Genomic DNA, 20,188 nt, shown 5'->3' with positions numbered 1-20,188 from the left:
ATTCTGTTTTTAACCAGAGAAACTGAATGCATACCACAGGTTTCACTTTCAGAGAGCCCACCTCCCCCTTTCTTCGGTGAAATATTTTCTGTAGACCAGATTATGCCTTATATACACAGCCCAGAGATGAATACATTGTGGAGTTGGTATGGTAGGATGGCAACATTGTTGATGATTTAGATGGTGCTTCAAGCTGTACCATTAAGTATTAGAGATGGACAAACTCATTTTGCCTGCTTTTGAATCAACTCAATCATTGTCCATTCTCAATACCTCTCAGGAAGTGCTCAGGATCAGGTGCAAAGAGCACAAATATAGATTCCATATGCTGTTTTTCTTGAGAGAGTCTCATTTAAACCTGTGATGAAAAGCACAATGTAGAAGATACATAATCTCTCACAAAATACCCTGATAGTACTCACCTTTTCCATCTGTTGCTACATTTTGGGAACAGTCCTCTTCTACACTCTGCTGCTGCATGTGTTGTGTGGCGGTTTAAACTTGATAAGGCACTTCAGAAGGATCCTGAACTCAGAGTGAGTGCACAAAACCATTCAGAGTTTTCTGAAAACCTAAATCTCCTCTGGATTCCATTAACCTTGCTTTCTGTGTAGACCCCAGTTGAATTGTGCACACTCTTCTCCACTGTGTCTCATACAACTAAAAATTCCTCATATAGTCTGTTAGCTACAATGCTAAATCAACATTTTCATTTACATATATACTTTGGAAGACACTTATGCAGTCATCCATTTCAGTAGTATCTGTACAATGGCCAGGAATAGCATGGAAACACATGCTGATCTGTATAATAACTAAAAGAAAACAACTTGTCATCTGGCCTCTGCTAATATGAATGTTATTAAATATGAATGTTATTACATTTAAATATACAGTGTAAATTTGGCATGCATAATAGCACTCTCCTCTGTACAGAACTTTAGAACAGTTTGTGGTAATATAATGCAGCTGGAAATGTATTCACCCACTGTTCTCCTCTGTATTAGTAACAAACAATGTTTGTGTGGATGCTCTTTCTGTCTCAATTTTTCTCTCATCCCTAGCGATAGAGTCAAAATACTCCTACAAACTATATCTAAATTTATTTGATTTTACCATCTGAAAATAAATGTTTACTGTACAAAGTTTGAGTTTAAAATTTTGATCAACAGGAGAAAGTCACAAAACCTGACATCTTATTTCATGAGAGTCCTGAGGGTAGCAGATAATGTACAGTCATTGCGTAATGTATATAACTGGAGTCAAGGAATAACAGATTCAGCTCCTGCAAATTCTGTATATATTTTGTGTTACCACTTATACTGAAATATTAAAATATTTGTCTTTCTTCACTGACTCATAGCTAGACTTGGTCATGTAACAACATGCTTAGCAAATATTTTTACAGTTATTTCAAGCTCTGCTGTTGATTGCTTGAAAATATTTAGATGAGTGACGGTTACTTGAGCAAGTGATCATGAGTTCTAAAATTTGCTTTGTCTTTTGCATAAAGCAAATTTGTTGGAAAATCATCTAGCACGTGCATTATTGATTAATCAGTATGTGTTATTTGCCATTCATTATCCTCCTTTAAAAAAAAAGAGTTATCTAATCAGGGGACAGAAACAATACTGCATGACTTACCTGGCCAACCAACACACCATGAATAACAAATAGACAAAATTAATCATTTGAGAAGAGCCCAAAGACTGAAATGTATTGGCCTAAATGAGCAAAGGAACTTTTGCAAATAACACAAAAACTAACAGAGGTTGGGATCAGTTCCCGAATGAGTCAGAAATTGAAAAAAGACCAAAATTTGCCATAAGAATTGTCCATGATGAACCTTCAACCATCTCTCTTTGTAGATGAAGTAAATATTTGTCTAATAGTGTCAGAGAAGCCCATTTTCTTAGGCCTTCATTCTGAGGACCGCATATGCTATCCTCACTTATTATCAGGAGACTGAGTTACAGGTGTTATAACAATCTTACCCCTGAATTTCTTGGCTTTTATGGGTTTGTCAGATCCATTCTTACTTTAGCTTAGCTCTTCTCCTGAATCCACTCACAACTTTTCTCAGATGCCTCAAGAAAAGCTTTCTTGGACACGTTCATCTTAGACAGCACCTGAAATGGAATTTCCTAAGTAAGTGCCCCCTGAACCTTCTTATCCATGAGATCAACTGACAATTTATTTTTATATATCATGCACTCGCATAGCCTTATGCTGAATAAGATTTTGAGAGATTTCTGCCGTTCTCATATCGCATCTTCTAATGTGTTCACATCCACGTTTAAGTATATAGCAAATTGCTGTGTAGTTTGCCAGCAAACCATTTCCTTCATAGCCCACCAGCACTTTAGAGATTTAAAGATGGTGCCCAGAGAAGAATTTCTTCAAAGAAAATCTCTCTGTGCATCGGTTCCCCACCTGTAAAATGGGAAAATATAACTACGTTTCTGTAACCCTTTGTCTGTCTTGCCTATTTAGGTTTTAAGCTCTTTAACAAAGGCTCTCTCTTACCATGTGTATTTACTATACTTAGCACAATGAGGCCCTGATCTTGGCTGGGGTCTTTAGATGCTGTTGTACACCCCGCTGGCCGATACCCTGAAAGCCCAGGGCTACGAGGTCCAGATACACTCCCTGATTGTGGGAGCCCTGAGCTCGTGAGACCCCCACAACGAGCCGGTACGGAAAGCATGCGGAGTCAGTCGACGCTATGCCTGGCTCATGAGACGGCTTGTGGTGTCTGACACCATCAGGTGCTCCAGTATGGAACACATCACAGGACACCATCAATACTACATTGAGTAATCGAGACCACAGACCAGAGAAATAACCCACTTCCTTCCCTGATGAATCAAGAGACGTACCCCACCCATGTACTTATTCGTTACACTGATACTGACTTGGACTCTTAATACATTTCATGGGTGCTGTACCCGAGCCCACTTATCCACCAACACTCTAAAAACTCCCACACCCCAACCTGGGTCTATACTGGTTATGAGATATGTATATATCTCTTCATCCTTGTAACCGATAGCTGTTATTCCTCATAACTCAAGCCTGACCCCAGATGTACAGTACCTTCCCTCTTAACTTGTGTATATTTAATTTTAAACATTAACTTTAATAAAATTTTTAAATCATAAAAATAACAGGCTCCCCAGTTGCAGTACTTAAATTGAAATACAATTTGATTCTAAATATCACAGCCCCAGAAGTATTAATGTCGCATAAAGTGGCATCATTTAAAACAAATCAGGGCAGAAATGCCTGTATTGGAGTCCGCAGAAAATAAAACTGAAAATACTTCTGAAAAATGACGTTTTCAGTGAGTGGCAGGATGATTTGACCAACATTAAAGAGAACATTGATGTAATCAGACACTTATTAAGAATAATCCAATTTTTAGAAAACTAAAAGATGTTTTAAAAAGTAAAAACTGTTCATTTTCACCCAAGTCAAACCCAACTAACCAAATATGTGGTTTAAAATCTTCTTCCCCACATCAGTGACAAAGTAAGAATGTGTGGTAATTCTTTAGCAGATAGTAAATCAGACATCAGATAGTCTGTGTCTACTGATATTAATGGCGCAGTGAAGACACCCCAGTTGAAATCATGAGGCTAGTCATGCTCAGGAGTTCTATTCCAGTGAGTGTCTCCTTTGCAATTAACTCAGAAGTTTCAGAGGGAATGTTTTGTGTGAGCTCAGGGGGGCTGCAGTAGTAACAGAGTTATTACTGTGATCAGTTAGGTTAGATACATCATTAAGAGAGTGTGGCACATTTGAAATGACGACTTCAACTCCTTGTATTGACAAGGGCACAAAAGTGTCACTAATAATTCCTTTTTTCAATCATTTTGTTTGCAAAGGCCTGCCTTTTCAGAAAAACAGCCTTTTTCGCTAAGGATGTTCTTGTAGTTTGATAGCCAGCAATTGCATTTATAGCCGGAACAAAATCTGCCATTGGTGCAGTTTATGAAGATAAGAAGTCCTGAACCCCACCTTCAAGTTACAATTCCAATTTAGAGTAGGTGTCTTTGTTCTTGAGTTGTTGTTGCTGGCAAAAGTTAACTCAGCTGCTCAAAGCAGATTTTTCACCAAGTTAAAAGTCAGCTGAAAGAAAGCAATATTTTGGTGTTTTGTAAATGGATGGCTAATGATCCTTGTCATGGGCTCAGATCTGAAAAGAGGACGTCTACCCAGGGGCGGCTTCAGGCCCCCGCACGCCAAGAGCGTGCTTGGGGCGGCATGCCGTGGGGGGTGTTCTGCCGGTTGCCGGGAGGGCGGCAGGCAGGCTACCTTCGGTGGCTTGCCTGTGGAGGGTCCCATGGCTCTGGTGGACCTCCCGCAGACGTGCCTGCGGAGGGTCTACCAGTCCCGCAGCTCCGGTGGACCTCCCGCAGGCCTGCAGAGGGTCCGCTGGTCCCGCGGGACCGGTGACCAGCAGAGCGCCCCCTGCAGCATGCCGCCTTGCTTGGGGTGGCTAAATGTCTAGAGCCATCCCTGGGACTATCCACGTGCTTTGAGGGAAGGCCATGTTTCAGTGCTTTCTTAGATCAGGCACAGAGTTGCTCAGCACCTTGATGTATTAAGGTCTATACTACTTAAAGTGTTCATTACACTTGCACAGACCAGATGTGCCTTACCACTTTAATGTTACCATCAGACAGACTCCAAAGTAAATAGTTTCCAGAAGTATCCCTCCTGAATGTAGAATATGGTTTTCTTCAGCTGTGCGCATCTCCCATTTGGGTTCACTTTCTGCTAAGGTATTCATACCATTGAGTTCTTCTTATTCTATAGCAGTGGCAAGTGAATTTGAAGTTCGCACATTCCATTATTCACAAAAAGAGGTGTTGTTTTTTTTTTAATAGGACAGCAGTGGAGCCAGTTCTAGATGGAGTTATCTAAAAGGTGTGGCAGCATGTAGCAGCTGCTACCTGTGGTGTTCCCTGGATGATCACAGCTCTGGATGAGGTGGCAATAAAGCAAACTTAAAACTAATGGAAACAAAGCAGATGGTGGTGAGATTGGTGTGAGTCTCCACGGTCAGGGATTTGACTTACACACCCTGGGTTCCCTTGATAGTTCTTCCTCTTCTTCCTCTAAAAATTGGTAGGAGGAGTGCTGGATGATATTTTCCTAGTTCAACATGATGTTTCAAGAATCATTGCTACTGGCTCAGCAAGCCAATTAACTAATGTAGGAGCAAATCTTGTTCTCCTCACTCACAAGTCATCCAAATTGATCCAACTGATCTCAGTTATGTGACTTGTGATTAATGGCTGCAGGATTGAGACCAAGTGCTAGTCAGGTTGGTTTGTTAATATTCCTCAGTACTGTGATACTGAAATCATTCTTATGACATTGCAACCCCAAACATTCAAAAATCATGAGTCAGGCCCCCCACTCCCCAGGATTATGAATCATGGCTTAAGAATCATGAAATCTACATGCAGCCCCAATACGTCTTGCTTTTTTAAATGAAAGCCCAGATTCTCACAAAATAACATGAATCCAGGAGCTGGGGCTTTAAGAAAAGCACAGAATATCAGGAGACTTGCAATAAAATCATGAAAGTTGGCAATACTTTTCCCAGTTCAGAAGCATTCTATTGACATGAAAGCTGAAATATAGAGGCTGACAAGTGCTGACCCACCGAGTAAAATTAGACAAAAGACATTTCTACAATAATTAACTTGTCTGTCTGAGGCTGCCAGCGATTTAAAGCTGAGTTCTGGGAAATGCTGTCTGAAGTTACATATAGGGCTACGTAATTTTTGTTCACTGTTCAGCTTTTGACAGATGTTGTCCAGACAAAGCAGGGACTGTGCTGTTGACTCTGATTATTTTACTAGTTGTCCCTAATGCCTTGTATATGTGAGCAATAATTTCAGTGCTCTAAGAGCAACGGTTCACTGTCATAAGTTGCCACCCTCTCCCCACCTTTAGGAAGCAAGAATATTGACTCCTCCTTACAAGCTGCCCTATTGCACACCACAAAGTTAAGACCCATGTTGCTAGCATCAAGGAACAGCACAGAAGAAAGCAAATCTGTGAAAGATGATGAATGATAAATTTGCAAAATCCAAGTGGAGCAAAGTTTAACTTGTGTTGGGGTGACAATGGTAACAGAAAAGCAATACATAAAACCGTATCACAGCCATGGGGGGAAAGTTTCTTACTGCTGGAATGGTTAAGTTTTCATAATGGACTCAAACTTCAGAGTCTTCAAAACGTCACTCCCTAAAAACACCTTTTAATACATTATGATTCAATTGCCTTCTAAAGCCTTGAGTCATTTCCATCAGTGGTGAGTTTGTCTCAAGAATGTATTGAACTGCATGTGTGTAACATGTTGGGGCATCTCACACAAGAGAAGGGTCAAACACTACCATCCTCAGTCCTTGGGAGTCTTGCCTAAAAAACAAAACCTTGTGTCCTGCACGGTGCTACTACCTTCTTGTAACCCCCAAGATGTCACATCTTGGTGTTTCCTTGGCCATTTACTTGCTGGATAGTTTGATATATAGAAGCTGAATGATTATAAAGCATTTTATAGCCTGGCATGCATTGTGAAATATTGAAACCCTAGTAAAATTATGCTTCGTATCAAGCTGCAAAATTCAGCCAAAAAAGTCATTTACTTTATGGTCCTTCATTAGTTTTTCAGTGCTCCTAGGGAAATGCAGTTGTATAGTTTATTAGGCTTTGTCCTCAAAACCTTGTGGTACAGTACTCCTTTGGATTTTATTTATTAAAAAGACTATTTTTCCAGTCCCCACTGTGCATCCCCAAGCTGTAGCCTTCAGATTTATTGGAAACATTTTTACTTGTCATGAAGCACAGAAAGACCTATGGAAGATGATCGTTGTCTACCATTGCCTGGTGAACCTTGCAAAGCCACAGCTGAATTATTTTCTAGGTGGTAGAATATAACATAAGCTCAGCAGACATCATTCAAAAACTAATCAAACAGATCCCTTGAAAACTGCAATTTGGACTTTGGTTTCTGACAGACATGGAAACCGAGATGTTTACATTTCATACCACCTTTTCTCTCAAACATACACCTCAAATTTAACATAGATAAAACATCTGTCTTTCTATTATGTGGCAGAAATTTATTTGCTCAACTAAACCTAGTACTGAAGCCATCTGTAAACCTGCCTTTGAATTCCATTAGTGACTATACATCTACTCTGCTAGGTTCGCTTAAGGCTGCTTATCTTTTCAACAATGATAATCACAAAACAAAAATGATGAGCGGAAAAAGAGAACACTTTTATGTATTGAATTATTTGGTAGACACTTATGCAAAATCTTGATGCTTCTGATGGCTGCACTGCCAGATTAGTACCCGTATTATGCTATCACTTGTTCTAATATTAACAACCTCTATTCAAAGCCTCATAATGGTGCAGCTGAAGGAATATTTCAGAAAAAATAACAATTCAATAGGCATTGTTAAATGAAGTATTGGCAATACAGTTGTTGAGAATGAAGTTTGAAGAATGAGGCGTGATTGAAGGGACAGTCAGATAGTGACGTTTAGTGGTATATATTAATGAGTGATCTCTTGGTAATCACTGGAATCTGTTTATTTTATTATCGATTTTAAGGTTAGTCGAGGGCACGCAGAATTTGGGATGGTTGCTCTGTTGTTTATTACAGTATTATGGCAGGTGGCACTATTATGCATAATCTGACCGGCTGTTTCTTTGTGGGTGAGCTAGTTTTTACTCTTCAAAAAATGCTGCTTGTTGGCATTAGTTTTTCTTATGCAAATAGCAGCCCTTAGAAAGGGAGTTGTGGAAGCAGCTGGAGAGCTTCCTCTCTGTCTTGGCCTCTGAAGTAATTTCTGGAAGCAGCGTTGCTTCCTGGGAAATAGACATTAGTGTGGAAAGAGGGGGTTGCCCTGCATCTTTGTCCCAGGATTTGAGTAAATAAAGCAAGTTACACTTAGAACATACCCCCATGCCACAGCACTGATTTCTCCTCCAGGCTGAAGCTGAACTGCCAGGCCCCAGAATTCTGCTACCCACAGGCAGAAGGGCAAAGCTGGTGTCAGAACGCCATAATAGTGTTGGAAAAGGGGGCAATAATAAGCATAAAATTGAATGAAGGAACATATCTTGGCATAAAAACCAACGTTTAAAATGGATTCACCCACAAAGTGTGTGGGGCAGCTGGACTTAGGCTATGGAACTCTTTCAGAAGAGATGAGTGTCTGTGGACTTCATCATTTTCAGATGTAAGGCCCCAATCCTGCAAAGAGTTGAACATGTGAATAGCCCCAGTGACTTGACTAGGACAACTTGTGCCTGAAGTTAAGCATGTATATGAGTTTGCAGGCTTGGAACCTAAATGCACTGCTGATTTCTGCACACACACCAACCCATATCATACCATCTCTCTCATACCCACAAAAACCATAAATAGTATTTTTTTTAAAACTGCTATAAACTAATGGTACTGTTTCTCATGTGGATTTGAAGAAAAAAATGAGACTATTGTTATGATTTCTGTTTTTAAATATTTAGGAGAGTGCTACAGTAATGGAACTACATAAGTACCCATATAGAACTTCACATACGTTATTCAAAATAAGCACCCCAATTGGACCATCTTTCTGTACTTTGTTGTTTTAAAAATATTCCACTAACAAAAGGCATTCCTCATTGGGAAGCCTCCTATGGTTTTCTGTGCCATTTGCTATGGCAATGTGTTCGTTTTCTCCTCAATTATTTTGAAGCAAAGTGTTTTATGAGACTGTCCTATTGAATGGAATGGTTTCAACATCATTTATTTTTTGTTGTAGACAGTACATTTTTGTGCATCTAAATATGACTTTATATATCTCATTTCACTTACATATGTTACATGATTCAAAAAGCCATGCATTTCTTTACACATTGGCAAACTTGATTTTGTTTTTTCATAAGCACTCCAATGGGAAAAAACGTATTTTTGACTTCTAAAAGAATAACCACATGGGACATAAATTGTATCTATTCAGCAAGATGTATTATCCTTCTTTTATAAACATCATATATATCACTTGTCTTTATGCAGTCTCTTGTATTCTGCTTTAATCTCCAGTCTGTTGGCTGCATTGCACTAAAAGATGCTCATTTGTTCAAACTTCCTTTACATTTATTGAGGGGAAAATAATCGGGTTGCTTTTAAAAGTCCGTGTTTTCTTTAGCACTTTGAGCAACTAGCTAACTTCCTGATGTTACAACCCTGAGAGAGACTTATGCTAAAAGGTGGAAAAACAGGCAAAATAAAAGGTATTCAAAACACTTTGTGTGTTTCCTCAGGGGAAAAAAAATTTCAAAAAAAGGCCTGTGCATAAATTAAAGCCACACCTGGGAAGCTGTAACTTGCACTCTTGCCACTTAGTCAGTTTCCTATATAATGACCAGCCTGCATGTTTAAGAGGGGACAGCGTTTGGCTGGCTGGCCAAACGAAGGGACCAGTGCTTTAGGGGGGCTGAAAACTGCTGCAAAAGGATCAGCTTAGTCGCTGACTCATCCCCTGGGAATACAGGGTTTACAAGGGGCAGCCCTGTGCCTGAAGCTTCCCTTTTACATGGAGCAGGCTGAACGAACAGGGGGCAGTTGGGAACTCCTATGACAGGAAGCTGACCCCCATTCTTATAGCCCACCTTAACCCTCCTACAACGGGTGGGTGGGTGCGTAAGGTCCTGGCAATGGATTTGCTGGAGGAACCTGGATGGAAAAAGACAGGGAGCTGGTGAAAGCCCCCTGGGTAATTACAGAAGAAACATCGAGTTACCTGCAGTGTACACTTTATCTGCAGGGTAGTCTGAGACTTCATATGATATAGTTGCAGCCTGATTAAACCCATGTCAAATGTCTCCTGTCCTTTTGGTATAGCCAGACAATGTCTACCATCCATATTTAACAAGAATTTACCTTTGCTAACAGTGCATAATATATGTCCTCTTTAAGAAACACCCACATCAATGTCTTATGAGAATATTTACATTCTCAATGTCATCAGGGAAAATGTTTATGCAAAATGTGAATGGGGAAAAAAATGGAGGACTGTGCTTTTGTTTTTAACAGCATTGTTGTTCTATCTAAGACTTGCATTGTCTGGGCTCATCCCAGAAGTTTTCAGTTACAGCAAAACCCACAGGAAAGGCCAGTCCCCATAGATAGCCCTCCGATTAAGTCGTCAATTTCAGGAAGCTCCTGTTACAGTTGTATTCGACAATTAGCTGAAAACTACCTTTGGTAATTAAACTTATACGGTGTTTGCTGGTCTTTTGGATGTTCCTTAATAAAGGCATCGCCATACGCTAAAAATAATAAATAAAACACAAACTTAACGGCTACAGAGAGCAGCAAAGAGTCCAAGGGTCGACTAGTATATCTGATGGGAGGGAATTTTCTGCTGTGGTTTATCTAAATTTCAGGTTGCAGAAAAATGATTACTTACAACCATAAACAGAACTCTATGTACATTTTGAAAAAATCACTAGCACTGTATTTCTCCTTATATGAGCAAAAACAGATTTTGACGCTAATCTATGGACTCACCCAAAATTTGCTTTCCAGTTGCTATATCTGTTTCACATATCAGTTATTGGTTTTGAACAGAGCACCCAACAGTACAGAAAAGCTTCACTTGAACATTATTGAACCTCCATAGGGAAGTAATTTGACTTTTGTATGTTGGTTCCCCACATCTTTTAAATAGTTAGACCTGTATATAAATAAAACTACTTAATTCAGATTTTATGCAGATGAGTTTACTTTTTAAGCAAATGTAGTGCTTCTGGAAGCTGATTGACTGCAATGAACTCCTCTATTTATCCTCAGGACAGATATGGCATGAAAAATGGCTAAGCCAACTGCTTCCCCCATGGTGCCCTACTGATGTGAAAAACCATCTTCAGGAATGGTCACTTCTAGCAGGTGTGAAGATTTTTGTCTTCATTCCCATCCAAATTTAGGCATCTCTTGGGATGCCAAAGGGGATGGTGGATTTTGGCATATGAACTCTAGTCCAAGAGGAAAATTACTGGAAACCTACCACCTTATTTCAGCCTATTGAAAAGCCTTAAAATGATCACTTCAGATACTATTGACTTGGTGAAATTTCAATTAGTGACCTGGAGGTGAAATAGTCTGTATCTTGTTACCAATCCCCTGATCCACCCAAAGTAGATTGTTCAGCATAACAGGTGTGAAAAAAACTTTGCATGTAAAACTTTACATCATGCAGAGTTTTCTTATATCACATAAAATGATCACATTCTTTCCCGGGGTATTTTAACCGCTACAGCACATACAGCAGAGGACTCTAAGGAGCCATCTTAAATATGGTACCAACACAAACACTTAACTAAAGTAATAGCATCTGAGGAGTAGCAGAAAATCCTGCATAAAATAGCACATAGTCAAAACACTGTATTTATTTCACCAAAATGATAGAGCCATACAGTAATTGCAGACATGGTTTGAAATAGCATCCTTACAGATGGTTTAAAATTGATTACTAAGTAATGGGCAAGTTCATTCATAACTACTAAATGTGAGTGTTTCCTGGAGCTGCACAAACTTTAGGGAAGATGGAAAGCAGAAAGAGAAAATGTGTAGCCAACAGCAAAGTGTGGAGAGAGGGAGGAGAAAACAGTCAGGGCCTTGAATGCATCGTCATTGGAAAATTCATCTTTTTTTTTTCTCAGGGCAATTTCATTAGCTTTGCAGAAAAACTAGCCTTCTGTGGCAAAATGTGTTTTCCACATGTACTCAATTGCCTCTTGGGGTCAAGAAAAACATGGATTAAAGTTGTTTGTTTAAAAAGTCAACCTCTACCATCACTGACCGTCATGTAGTAGCAGATGTTTCCCTTTACTTTAAAATAAGAAATAATTGTGGTAACTCAGATACTGTGATATGGCAACTCTTAGGAAAGGTTGACCTTTCTGCCTTCAAACTCTGAGCCTTTTTTCTTCTCTATAAAGCTCTTTGCATGGCCATTAAGCTCAGCTAGCTACCTTCATCCTTCTTTAGTAATCACATTTTCTGCCCCCATGTAGCCCGTCTTTTTCCAAGAGTTAGAGGAAAAGGAGTCAGTGTTCTGTGCAAGTTTATACAAAACTCTTGCCGTTCTCATTTTATTATCCTGCTTATACCTAACTTCTTTGTAGTTTAATCTTAGTAAACCTCTAGGATAGCAAAGATCTGGAAATAGCAAGTTGAATACCTGCTTTGATATCCTGGAAATGTGACTTTCTGAAATTCAACCGCCAGGATGATTTCCTGTGCTTTAGTTTCATTTTTCTAGGTAATAAGATAAAAGGGAAGCAGTATTTCCTTCACACATGAGGCTCTGTATATGACTCGTCGGAATAATGAATAAGGGGTTCAGCAGATTTGTGTGGTTGTATCAATACTTGAAGGTCTTGCAATTTACATTTCTTGAATTGAGTTTTCTACATGGTAGTTCCTAAGGGCTATAATGTACATATCATAGGACAAAATGTGGGTAAATTTAGTTTCTCTTATATTCAAAATGTTTATTTTTTTTCTAGTTTCCTCCTCCTTTTTGTATTAATCAAATTTCACATTTGATCTCAGGCTATTTTTGAATAATATTGAGCAACCTAGGCAATGCAGTCCAGGTCTTTCACTTCCCTGCCCGCCAAAAGCAACCTATGCTTCTGGGGAAAGTAATATGTAATATATTTTTTGATTAATAAATGATAGAACCTTTCTGAAGAGCAAATCCTTCATTTGTGTCAAGTGAGAAAGGAGTGGGTGAGTCTGCAGCATTCCTATATTGGCATATGCAGTTTAAGTGATAGCTACTTATTTGGTGAAAGTGAATGAATTGAAACACCTTCTAGGAGATTGGGCTGGTGACAGTCTGCTGATCCAGGAAAAGTTCACTCGTAATAAAATGTCCTTTTCCCCAGGACTAAAGCTTCAAAGATACAATTTTCCATCACTGCCCTATCACACACCTCATGTTTGAAAATAGTTCCTAAGGATTATCATCCTGTGTTGGTTCACTTGATGTAGTGACTGATTCTGCGTCAATCAAGAAATCCAAGAGGTTCTACGTTGGCTTGCAGATTGTGTAATCTTATTGATGTTAATGGGATGGCACCTGGTGTATTGTCCATGCCAAATTTGACCTTGCCTTGGTCTTTTTCCCTCAATGGGAATGAATACCTTTTCAGCCTCTAGCACTAAAAACAGAATGAATGGAGGTAAATCATAGAATGTTGCAGTACAGGACTGAATTCTGGTGCAGAGGCAAGGAAAAATGGATATAGTAAAGCTGATTGGAGCACTATAAAGCAGGTCCCAGTAGACCTCCTAAGCTGGTGTTTCAGTTGTTGGGAACTGAAGGCCATCACTGGTACATTGGGACTTGCTATTTTTGTAGTTCCTCTACAGGCAGGACAGATTGGGTGATTAATTACTTCTCCTTGAGAACTCTCAATGTTATCGGGGAATTGAGCTGGGAGCTTTTTCTGCTGCCTTAGGGGGACGTTGGGCCAACCTGTGAGTGAGCAGGGGAGCTCAAACATTTGCTTGCATTTTGTATGTTTAAAGCTGCACAGCCTGAAATAGGTATTTAATTTTCACTATCCTCATTAGCTGTCTCTTAGTGCCCATCTTTCTGATCCTCACTGTAAACTTTCTTTCTTGATACAGTAGGTCTGTTGGGTAGGATTTTGTTGCAGCGAAGCAGTAAATTTCAAAAAAAGCTACTGCTGTGGGTCTGTGTGTGTTGTTTTTTTTGGTTTTGTTTTTTGTATGTTTGTTTTTAAGACGCCAGTGCTAAGAGGCAGTTAGACCCCACTTGCTATGCACACTGGGTTTCTTTTATATAGTAACCATTGAGCTGGAGTCTCAGAAAAGATTGCAGTAGAAAATTTATTGTATACAATTAAATGGTGTTCTTAAGAGAGAGACAGAAGTTGAGACTATATAAGTGAAGTCAGGTATGTCAATAGGAATTCTACAGTTGTGAAGCTGACTACTCCAAATTGCCCTCAGAGCATGCAACCCTCTCCTTTGTGTTTCTCTAGGAACAATTCTATGTTATGGGTTGGCATTATTTTAGGACCTGTTTTTATTTTTACACTATATTTTTGAGTAAGGTCTCAACTGCTATGACAATCACCTAAGGGGCAATTGTAGAGCCCAACTGAATGCAGCTTTCTGTATCTGTTTTTAGGAGTAGAATTTAATGGTATGACAACATGTATTCAATTATTAGATGTAAAGTGGCTAATTAATGTTAAGTCTTTTAGCTATTTAGATTACAAAAATCAGTAATCACTTTGTGTGTAAGTATCTTAGCTGTTTAAACCTCTCATTTAAGGCTAGTTTACGCTGTTATTTCTAACTTTACAACAGTTCTATGAATCCTACGAGCAATATTCCATAGTGTTCTAATTGCTTGGCTTCTGCAGATACCATATCAGCCATCACTGGTAAGGAAGCAGAAAGCAAGTAACCTTATGTGGCTACAAAGCCAATTTAAAACCTTTCCAGAATGTACTATTTACATTTTTCCCCCTTCATGTTATTTTAGATAACATTTTGATTTAAATAAAATTGCCCGAGGTGCATTAGAGGCTGATCTCAAAAAGCTGTATTGTTCTATTGATTAATTCCTCAGTACTGCAAACAATCATTTTCTGCCTACTTCATTTACATTTTAAAGTATCTTAATTTAGTTTCCAGCACATGGCTGTCCTAACTGAAGGAGATGGGAGGAGAAGGGTGAGGGGCGGCTGAGCTGGAGGACCAGTTTTCATTAATGAGGAACAGTCTATCAGGAAAGGATTTTAGTTGAAACATAGAATGGAGACTCTGAGAATGAGGCAAAGGATTTCAGTTTTTTTTTCTAGTATATAAGAATTGACAAAAATGTAGATGATAATTTGAGTCTAGCCAGGAAGGAAGATCATGGAAAGTACAGAGTGTTAGGTACATTTTTATTAATGCAAAATTGACCTGTTATATTCCGATGAAAGCTGCAGCTCCTCTGTGTGAATAACTTCAGATAAATGCTAATCTTTTGCCCATGCCCTTGAAAGACCTCCCAGAGAAGCTTTTCTTCAGGGCTTGACTGCTCTTCATGTAGCTTTAGCTTTGAAATGAGGCACAAAATTCTTCTGTGCTTGTAATTACAGAAAGCCGTTGACTGCTTTTCTTCAGTAAAACATCACATTTGCCTTACAATGATGTTCCTTAAATAGATACATTTATTGAAGAACTAAAATATTAAGCAGGCTGAAGACTCCTTTTATTCTTCTAATAGATATGTGCAGTTTTACAATCCTGTAATTATGGCTTCTGGTTTTTGGCGTACAAAAGGCAAAAAAATTAGCTAGACTTTTCTGGCGTGTTCTTTTGTGCCATAGTACTTAATCTAGGACACTATATTCTTTTTATGCACATGCAGCATGTTTTGATCTCTATGCGTGTTTCATTCCAGGTTTGGCAGTTGTGAATCGGACAGATATTGGTGAACACTTTCTATTAGGGAGGGAGAAGAGAGAAAAAGGAAGGTTCCATGATTTGGATCTGTATGAATTTCTTAAGCATGTTTTGTCTGGAGTGGGAAAAATACCCATGAGTTAATTATGAAGAGGTTAAATCAGCAGCGGTTTTCCTAGCGTAGGCCTGTGTCTTGCAAACATTTATGCACATATTTTACTTTATGGATGTGGGAGAACTCACACGTATAGTCTCATTGGAACTGAAGACCACTTCTAAAATATTTAACCTGGAATTGCAGGTGAAAAACAGGAAACCACTCACCAAAAGAAAGACAGTGAAAATCAAAACATCGTCAACCTTTATCCCCTCTGTGATGGGTTCACCCTGGGATGCCACCTGGAACTGGGGTTACACTGAGCCCCCCTGAGCCACCAGTGTGGACTCCCTACTACACTGTAATGCTATGACAAGCTGCCAAGCCCTCCAGGCTTCAGCCTGCACTTTCACCAGCATATATACAGGTAGGGATACACCCAGCTTCAGTACATGCAGGCAGGCTCTTTAACCAGCCCCTGCATGGGAAGGCTTCAGCTAGGGCACCTCCCAGCTCCTATGGCATGCACCCCCTCTGGAGTATAAACCCAAAATGATACCATCTTGCATTGCACAAGGAACTGTGCAGCATAAACTCATAAAATTCACCCCCTCCCTCAATGTGGAAAGGAATATGTAGCAGCTTTCTCTCTCGAGTTATGATTCCCACACACTGGTTTTAGATAAAGCAAAAACAAGTTTATTAACTACAAACGAGAGATTTTACATGATTATAAGGGATAGCAAACAAATCAAAGCAGATTACCTAGCAAATGAACAAAAAACACAAACTAAGCTTAATATACTAAAGAGATTGGATATGAATAGCAGATCCTCACCCTAAGTGATGATAGAAGCAGGGTGCAGATTCTTAAGGGACAAGCTGCACTTTCTTACCACTTGGAATCCCCAAGTGTTCCATTCACAGGCTAAAAATCCCTTTGTCCTGGGTTCAGCACTTCACCCAGTTCAGTCTCTTTGTTTCTAGGAGTCTTCTTGGGTGAAGAACCCAGATGGCATCACTCCCCTGCTTTATATAGCTTTTGCATATGGCGAGAACCCTTTGTATCAAAGCTTGGTTCCCACACCAGTCAATGGAAAAATACAGCTATCCCAAGATGGAGTCCTGCATCAAATGATCTAGTCACATATCCCTGTAGTGTCACAGCAGCCTTACTCAGAGGCTGTCTGTAGCATCCTCAGGAAGGCGCCCCCAGGTGAGAGAGAGAGAGAATTCTTCTCCTGTGTCCTATTGTTCTCTCTAATGTCTCATTAACCTGAATGGGCCCTTCCCAGCTAGCCATCTAGACTGAGAGCATTTTGCCTAGTAGACGTTGCCCAGGAATAGCTACATATGAAATAGATATACTCAATATTCATAACTTTGGTTACAAAAATGGTACATGCATACAAAGAGGATAATCATATTCAGCACACCATAACCTTTCCAATGACATCTCGCATGCCTTATCTTGCATTAAAGACATGACTATGTCATAATCACATAATAATATCATTATGAAGAATATGAGATGCAGTGTCACACTCTGCCAAACACATCCAACATATTGCACAGGTCCCTGCTAATCCACTGTGTATTTTCTTAATGAATTAAGATGAATGAGTTAAAATGAATCCTTATGTTCTGACTTTTTATTATCACTGACTCCCAGAGGTTTGGTATTAGGCCCATAAAGATTGTTGTTTCACCAGGGATGACAAGTTTGCTCCCTCGGAACACCACAGTCATTTGTTTCAGAGTTGCCAAGATACTGACTGTAGTAAAGAGTGATTGTCTGTGCCACCTAATCGCTTAAAAAATCCTCCTCATTGCTCTAGGTGATCTGTGAAACTGTTATGGTCAGAATGTAGCAGCACATGTGGGCAGAGACAGGTCATTGCGCTACCTTGTTTTGATTCCCCACCCCACCCCCGCCCCCTCAAGTTGTTAATAAGTTCCAGAGAACGTAAAACTCTGGCAGTGAAAAGAGCACGTCGTCTATTTCAGATGGATTGTTTTGTCATTAGAGATCAGGCTGATATGAAGCCTGACTGTGCTCAAGAACCTTCTTTTTGAGAAACTTTCCTCACAAATTGCACACAGAAACAATAACAATGTGCATGCGCACGCACACACACACACACACACACGGAGAACACCCAGTGTTTAAATTCACACAATCCTGTTCACAGAAGAATAGGAAGAAGTAACACAACTTTTGTCGTGGATTCTGATACTAATATTAAAGTTTGCAGGATGCTTGAATTCCAAGGTGCCTTAGAAATTCCTTAGTCTGGTAGATGTGATTATCAAGGAGCAGTTTCTACGTGGCCATGTGTTTTTATTATTAATTATTATCATTATTATTTTCTGCAAATATTTTAAACTCAAATACCCATTGGATGCTCCTATATATTTTAAGGATGCATAAAAGACAAGAAACCAGATATGAGCTAGAGCCTGGATTTTGAACTCCCATTGGCTGGGAACGGTGAACCATGGCCACAGGGAGCTGAGGATCTCCACGCCTGCAGATCCTCCAGGTAAACAAAATGACAATATATTAGATATTAAATTCAGTGATTTCCAAAGAGTTTAAAATCATCAAATTTTGATTGTAGACCCATTTATAAGCCGACTCCTGCTCTTTGATGTGTCACTTTTTTATCCCAGCATATCAGTGTCCCTAAAAGAAGTAATGAACCCCACCACTTCCATTTCTGGGAGCGTGCAAGGTATATTAGATAAAACTACTGTGATTTTAAAAAAAAATGCAGAGAAGTGACTTAAATAGTATATCTTTGTGAAATTATTAATTCTGAACATCTCCTGGTTTATGTGTAAAATAAAAGACTTAATTTTACATGGAAAAAAAAGTCCTGAGAAACCCAGTCCAGAAATACAATGTTGCCTGGTTTAACAGTAAGAAACTATTTCCCTGTTGAGGAAACAGAGGGCAATTATAGATGTCACACTCAATATGCAGAAATATGATCAGATCAAACGTCTGCACACAGTGCACGCCACTTCAAAATTACTTTGGAACAAGAGTTTGCAATCTTTATGTAAATTAGAATGGCTCTCTATCTCTCTCTTCCAGTGTTTGGCATAGCATGAAAAAATGCATGCATCATCTTTTTTGAAGGGAAATGACTGATGCAATTTTAATAAAGGTTACTGAGTGGTGTGAATCAGGGTGTATGGAATTGTAGGGGCTAGATGGTAAACAACTGTATTTTGCAACACTGCAACTTCTTTTGGTGATTATAAACCTGTGGAACGTGACCTCTCTTGCTTGTAATATTTCAGGAGTATTAAAAAATGCCGATGAGATGAAATTTGAAGAAGATGAGGCTATATCCATTAATTTTAAATACCTAGCAGAGAAAATAATTGTAAATATCCTGAGTGTGCTTTTCTAGCTCATGCTTAAAAACTGTAATTTCCATTTCATCTTGTCCTTCTGGTTTCAGCTTTGTTAGGGCTTCATAAAGTGGCATATTCTCAAGCCAGAAGAAATTGCTAGCACCCTTGGCTTTCATTGTAACGTGCATGTATCACACAAAATATACTATGCTTCGGGAGCAGGAGGTGCTAAGTAGGCACTGAAATGTGTCTTGATCATCAAACAGCTGACTGACTATGTATCTGTTCAAAAGGGGTGCCTACAATAATTGCTTTATTAAAGCTTATTGGCTAAATAACTTTATACCCACAAGGTTGAGGAAAGGATGGGAAAAGAACAATAACCTGAATAAGAGCATGAAGTATTTGGAAAGGGATGGTGGAGAATAAGGGAAAGGATCAGAAAGCAGCAGTCCTGTAGGGGTGAATAGGGAAAGAAAGAAGATCTGGGAATCTCTTAGGCTACGTTGGTACTGCACTCAGAGGTGCAATTTGCAGCTCGTGCAGGCGTAGATGCACTATTTTTCATCTAACTTACTAAAAATAGGAGTGAGGAAGAGTTGGTGTGTCCATGTCTGCCAAGCCCCCGGCACGTACTCTCATTTTCTAGCCCTTGCTGAAGCTCACGCTGCTGTGTTCTCACTGCAATTTTTTGTGAGCTAGTTAGATTAAAGTTAACCTGGGTATGTCTACCCAAGCTGTAAATTACACCTCTAGCGGCAGCGTAGCCATAGCTTTAGAGATGACCTCAGTGGGAATGGGGAGAGGGTGAATTTCAGGGATTTTCAGGAAGGTGTGAGAATATATGTGGAGTTCTGCTGAAGGTAAAAGCCTGCAGCCTATCTGTCTTCCTATAACTTAGCTTCCCTTGTCTTACAAAATTCTAGTGCACGCCAAAAAAGGGAAAGTAGTACAGTTCAGTGGTATAATGTACCAGTGTGTGTATAGTTTGCTAGATCATCAGCTAATGTAAATCACTGTAGCTCCTTTATCAGAGGGGTAGCCGTGTTAGTCTGAATCTGTAAAAGCAGCAGAGAGTCCTGTGGCACCTTATAGACTAACAGACGTTTTGGATCATGAGCTTTCGTGGGTGAATACCCACTTCGTCAGATGAATGTAGTGGAAATTTCCAGGGGCAGGTATATATGTGCTAGCAAGCAAGCTAGA

Source organism: Chelonoidis abingdonii, chromosome 8, assembly GCF_003597395.2.
Source record: "Chelonoidis abingdonii isolate Lonesome George chromosome 8, CheloAbing_2.0, whole genome shotgun sequence".
Classification (NCBI taxonomy): domain Eukaryota; kingdom Metazoa; phylum Chordata; order Testudines; family Testudinidae; genus Chelonoidis; species Chelonoidis abingdonii.
Note: the sequence above shows the minus strand (reverse complement) of the source record.